The following is a 6,699-nucleotide window of genomic DNA, read 5'->3' as shown; positions in this document are numbered from 1 at the left end:
AAACTGAGCTGGAGTTTAAAAAAAATACAAAATCACAGTGTAGCACAGTTCAAAGTCTTGGCTGGTGTTAGATATGCCTTAAAAGTGAAGCAGTAAGAGCAGTGATCAAAGACTTAGACTACCAGTAAGAACACTAGGAGTATGGTTACAATTCCTAAGACAATTTCTAACAAAGCTCCTTGAAAAAAATTAACTCAGTCCTTTCAAGAAACTTTGTTTCTACGAAAAAAAAATCAGTTGATTACAATATGATGCCTTAAGGAATTGATATGGCAAGGAATACACAGATAAAACACGGAAATTAAAGCAATGGCTTCAGTTGGATCATCTAGTTTACACATCTCTTAACATACAGGCAGACTAACCTGGAATTTCAGTGATGGAAACTTGAGAAAAGTCACAGGTGACATCTGGTAAAAGGTAGCGCTGAGGATTGCCCACTTCATACACCAGCTGTTCAGCCACAGTGCCAAAGGAGATCAGCCCCCCTGTGTCCGGTGGTTTGGAAATAATGAAGTCTCCTTCAGAAGAGCACTCTACAATGGGAAAGCCTATGTTGTGCCTAAAATAATGAAAACATTGAAAGAAACCATGATAAATATGAGGTGAAAAGAGAAACGACATAGCACAATTTCATGGTAATTAATAATTAAGTAAACTTGATCAAGATTTAGAATGTAGCTTGGTGCTTCTGCAGAAGCGAAGGAAAAGCACTAAATAAGTTAACCAAAATAAGAGGATGCATTTTATTGCCCATCAAAGAATGACACATGGAATACCAAACACCAACTGCAAGCAGACAGGAGTGGAGAATGACACTGCTAACCACATTACTAATGTAACCACCAAAAGCAGAGCAGAAGCTGGAAGATTTAGACAACTTTTAGTAAGGAAGTAAATTCAGCAGAAAGACATGATGGCTAATTCTAGCCCAGCTGGCTATAGCAGCACACCCAGCATCAAGGGTGAACACAAGGAAATGTATTCTGCAGCCTGAAATTGTAAAAAGGATGGCAAAGCACAAAGGGGGTAGGAAACAGAAATAATCAGAAACACATGAAGGACAATATTTCCTTTTTTCTGATAAGTTTTCACAGAAAAGTTATAATCAGAAGACAGGAACATGTGAAAGTAAGATGTCTAGCCCAAAACAATAATAAAAGCAGGAATTAACAGAAAATTACAAGGCGTAACTAAGACAAAAGCAGTAAAATAGAAAACGACATCTCTCTGTAGATTAACGTACAGAAAGCAATCAAATAGCTCATAGTAATGAGCTCGTGCTGATTTATATAGTAGCAGGGTAGATTTTTCAAGGTTATGTGGAAGATATCCAGGTATTTGCTTTCCATGTTATAAGGCTTTTCCTTTACAGATCATTTCTCGGAGCAAAAGAAATAACCTAGAATTAAAAAGCTGAAAATTAAAGCAGTCTTTACACTCTCACAGAAGGGCTACCTGGCTCACTTCCCCTCAAAAGAAGTTACAAATCTGTGGAAATCAATGTTAGAGAGAGAAAAAGAATCCAAATGAAGGAGATAAAGCCCCCTGAAAAAGCAAAACTCTTCTCAAATAAAAAGGTGCTTACTATCACCATTCCCATTACAGTCAATGATCTTCAGGTCCTTCGTATATAATTAAAATGAAATTAATTATGTTTGGGTGCTGGAGGGAACCATGCGCTGAACGTACAACCGAACTGGCTATTAGCAAAGGTTACAAGAACATAGTTTGCATAACATGCATTCACAAACTTTTAAAGGAAGTAAGCAAAGAAAGCACTGAACTCTGAAATGACATTAGCAAAAGTTCATGGGAGTTTGGACAGATTCCTTATCTTGGGAAGCTTAAAACATAATCCTTTTTTAAAATAATGGAGTTAAGAGAGAAGATCTGCTACCAGAGATCAGCAACTTTAATACTGCTAGCATACAAAACTTGGAAAGTACAGTAGCTGGAGGACACCTAGAAAAGCCCACCAGGAATCAGCAAGGATTATACTTCATTTGTCTCATCTTTGAAACTATTTAAACCATGAACGAGATAGAGGGTATTAAAAAAGGAAAGAAAAGAAGAAAAAGGGAGAAAAAGAAAAAACCGAACCCTGTGAATACAACAAAGAATATATAAATCTGATTCTAGATGATTACAATATAGGGTTGGTTTATTTTTTGTCTTTTTGTTCGGAGGGAAAGAAAGGGATGAAAGTTGGCAGTAGGATGTAACATTCTCCATTTTAAAGTGACAAGAAAAGATCCAAGAAACATCCATCAGACAATATCATCCATCATCCAAGAAATATCCATCAAACCTCTTCAGTCAAGACCAATCATCTTTTATCTATTCTATTATCTATCTATAGATATAGATATCTATCTATATCTTATCTATCTATCTATATCTATTAAAGGTCTGTAACTATCCCAACTTTACAGGTAATGAGACACATGCAGGAAGCAAAGTAACTCACACACAGCCTATGATCACAGACTGAACAAGACGAGAATTAAAGAGCTGTCAACTGCTCAGTGCTATTCTCCTATCCCTTATCTGCCTGCATCAGGTGCCTTGCTAGCAGGTTGAATGCAGCTTATTCGAATCACTTACCCAACGTGAAATTGCTTCCGCTGAGACAGATAATCCAGTCTGCCCTGCTGCACCAGGAGCAGACATCCCTACCTGTAACCTACTTTAAGTCGCCGTCACAGACAGGATGTTCATGCACCTACTCCCCAGTGAAATTGTTCTGAAGGAAAAAGAGGTAAACTGCAGACACACACCTTCCCACCACTGGTTCTGAACTACTAACACAGACTGAACTTCAGTTTAACCAAGCCTTACCCTCAGAAGAATTGATTCATTACACAAAACATGACTGCGAAAATCCACGTGTTCTATATTACCTCAGAGATGTCAGTAACAATTCATATTAAAGCATGCCTTCTTAAAATAAAAACCTATTTTTATGCTGCTGCAAGATAATACTCAATTTTAATTTTTATCTTGGAAACAAACAGAGCTAAGCCACCCTTATGACATGATTCAGTCAAGTGACAGCTATTTAATCCTGGATTTACAGCCACCTAGCAGCAAACACCTGCACGAGGTCTTCTAGTACATGCCATATCTACCCTCCACTGAAAGAAGAAATTCCTTCCCCAGCTTACCACTATGCTGAATGACTATGGAGCATATGACACTTGCTCTGTAGCATGCCAGCACAAACCAACACAGCCCACAGCCAAGCTGTAATTTAGCACAGTACAGCAAGATCACAAAACTGAACCTGAACGTTGCTAGTAGTCAATAACAGTTACAGTACCCAAAGTGGCAGAGAGTCAGGTGGCACTGCAGTTCTTTCTTCAACAAGAGAACTACAGCAGTTTAGTGACAGAATCATAGAATGGCTGGTGTTGGAAGGGACCTTAAGGACCATTTCATTCCAACCTTCTGCGATAGGCAGGAACACCTTCCACTAGGACAGGCTGCTCACAGCCCCATCCTGCCTGGCCTTGAACATGGCTGGGGAGGGGGCATCCACAGCTTCTCTGGGCAGCCTGTTCCACTGCCTCATCACCCTTCTCAGGGAAGAATATCTTCCTAATACCTGATGTAAATCTATACTCTTTTAGTTTAAAGTTGTTATTTCCTTGTCCTGTCATTATACTCCCAATAGAATCCTTCTCCAGCTTTCTTTACTGGAGGAGATAAAATTCCTCAGTGGGATGAGGCAATATAAATGACTCTGAAAAGAAACTCCTGAAATGAATTCTAATTGCTATATGATCTTGTAATTAATATAATACAATAATCAAGATAAATATGAAAGTACTACTCTGGAAACACTTTGAGCAGTTCTTTAATAGTTAAAATGCAGAAGGAATAATAAACATGAGTTTGTGAAAGGAGAGAATAGCAAACATCGCTTCATCCAAAATGTGTTTTGAGTTGCATTTTTGGTATTTAACAATTAAATTATATGTATCAGTAAACCACAGAACTGAATAAATCCAAGCTAAGACTAATCCTCACAATCTCATTCCAATTGGTTAGAGGAGGAGTTACCAGTTAAAGTGGGTCCTCACTGGCTACAGTGGTAACAAAGGCCCCAAACTGGTTTTGCTGAAGAAGCCATCTTCTGATTATTGGCAACAGAAGATGGGACAGCATACTGTTGTACATTCACTAGCAGAAGATCACAAGAAAGAAAAAGAACCCACAATATTGCATATGACATGTAGGCAGACCAAAGTCCAGTCTGGCTGTGATATCAACTTCTACCTTTATAGATAATGCAGTTTCCTGGGCGACACAACAAACATTATGCTGAGGAGAACTCTAAACCACGTGTCCCAGCTCCCAGGGCACCTATTTTAGACAGAATGTTTTTGGGCAAAAAGTAGGAATTGCTATCACTTCCAGCAATGTTTTTATAACCCATTCAAAACTATTTATCTGTGGCCAGCAAGGTGAGCACATGCTTTTGGATAGGTAACACACATGCATACCTACATGTAGGTATCAACACATAGCCAAGCACTGCTGAAACTCCTGTTGTGCACTGTTTTGCACTGATCATAACACCTACCTCCTCTAACTAGGGAATTTCACAGTATACACAGCATGCGTACTCTAAATGCCTTGAGAATTTCAGGCCAAATAAGCTGCCAGGCAGCTTCAGCTGCGTGCAATAGGTGGTGCTACAGAGAAAAAGGCACACCACATTGCTTCATCTGGGACTGGAACAGAATCCAGTATGCTAGTCCCCACAGCAATCTGGATCCAGCCCTTAAGAGACTACAACTACTGACTTACCCTTTTGGTCATCCCAGGCCAGAGGATTATGCATCTCAACCACTGTACACTCTTGGCTTAGGGCAAAATTTCAGTGTTTATCATCTCCTCAAAATGATTATTTTACTGATCAGCATTAGCTTATTCTCTCCTGCATTTCAAAACAAAACAGAACAGTGTACTAGTCACCCACTGACACTAAATAATAATGAGACAGCAACGTCTGGGGTTAATCAAAGTGAAATACAAAGCTGTGCATTATCAATATACCGCTGACATCACAGTCCATTCTGACACTGCCATGAATTCCTGAGTGCCATGCCACTAGGGATCAAACAGGGAGCAGTGACGTGTTACTCACTTTTCTTCACCTAATATATATCACTGCACAAATAACAGAAAAGGAGTAGGTGTCTTCTTTGACAGCATTTACTTATAATCAATAATTTAAGAATGCTGATTAGTCTTCTACAAACTCAATGATTTCTTCAATTTTCTCTGCTAAGCATCAGAGAATCCACACAAGGAATGACTCAAGCAGCTTTTGCCTAACTGGGAACAACAAATAGTTGAGTTTCATAGGCCTAAAATTTGATTTTCTTTTGTATTTTTTTCCTGTTCAAAACTCAGAAAAGCCAGTAGTCTTTCTTAGCAGTGCACTCAGATCTGCTTCAGCAGCCAAAGACTGAACAGCAACTTGACTACTGTTCAAAACCAAACCTACCTTCTGCAATGAAATGTGAGGGAACAAGAGAGATTGCCTTCTAGCATTCACTGGAGAACAATGTAAGTATTGTGAAAATATCCTTAAGCTCTAATGTAAAGGCCCAGTAACTGTTTGCAGACATGAATGCTAAGCATTCTCAGCCACGGGACCACACTCACAGAGGTGAGAAATTAACGTGCCTTTGACATAACATACTACTGAGAACAGACATTTCGACCTGGCTTCTTCTTTCCACATTTAATGACTTCACTGGGCTGGTTTAGATATAAACTTGCATATCTGATTTATTGAGATTTAGATTACACAGATTACTTCAGAAGGCTTAAAAACGTAGCTCTTTTTAAAGTAAGTACAAATCACTAACAGACTATACTCAAGTGAATTCTGCAAGCCCTGAGCCAGCAGGCCTCCAACTTCTATCATTAGTGAAGAAATGAATTTGATTATATAGATTTGCACACACTGAAAACTGATTCAGGTTGTCCAAATAATCAGAAAAATCCATACCATCAAGTTTCCTGAACTTACAGACAGACTGCTACTAACCATGCTATCAAATGGAAAATTCATTTACTTATAAACCAAGAGCTTTCATAACACTTGGGGCACTCCCAAAGTAATGCCTCCTATTTATTCCTACGCAGACTACAACAGATACAAAGAACAGAATAGTATTTTCTGATAGAACAAATTCCCAGCTACGAAACACTGTTTTTCAACACAGTCATCACTATCAACCATGCATTCTCAGCAGCAACGAACAAGAGCCTGTGACTGCCATTTCTGATTGAAAAATACTCAAAAATACAGAGCTGCCAAGATTTTTAATAGGAAAAATGTATCCTGTGGGTCCCCGCGGGACCAGAGCCAAACAAAAACCATCATTTTCTCTTGTATCTTTCCCACAGTTCTTTAGCTCTCCATCATGTAAAGGCAGTGTTGACTTCGATGGACAACGCATGAGTCAAGACTCCTTCCTTTCATCCCAAGGAAAACAGGAATAAACTGCAACTGGAGAATCACTTACTGCATGCCAAATATGCCCCACAACTGCTTTTAAGCTACTCTTAAAAACAAGTTCATCAAAAGCAGACTACATGAGCCTTTTCTCATGGCAGTTCTCAGCAGGCAGAAACACCTACCTATGAGAAGGTCTCACCTACTACATCTGAACACAA

The sequence above is a fragment of the Tetrao urogallus genome (genome assembly GCF_951394365.1).
Source record: "Tetrao urogallus genome assembly, chromosome: 4".
NCBI classification, from domain to species: Eukaryota; Metazoa; Chordata; class Aves; order Galliformes; family Phasianidae; genus Tetrao; species Tetrao urogallus.
Note: the sequence above shows the minus strand (reverse complement) of the source record.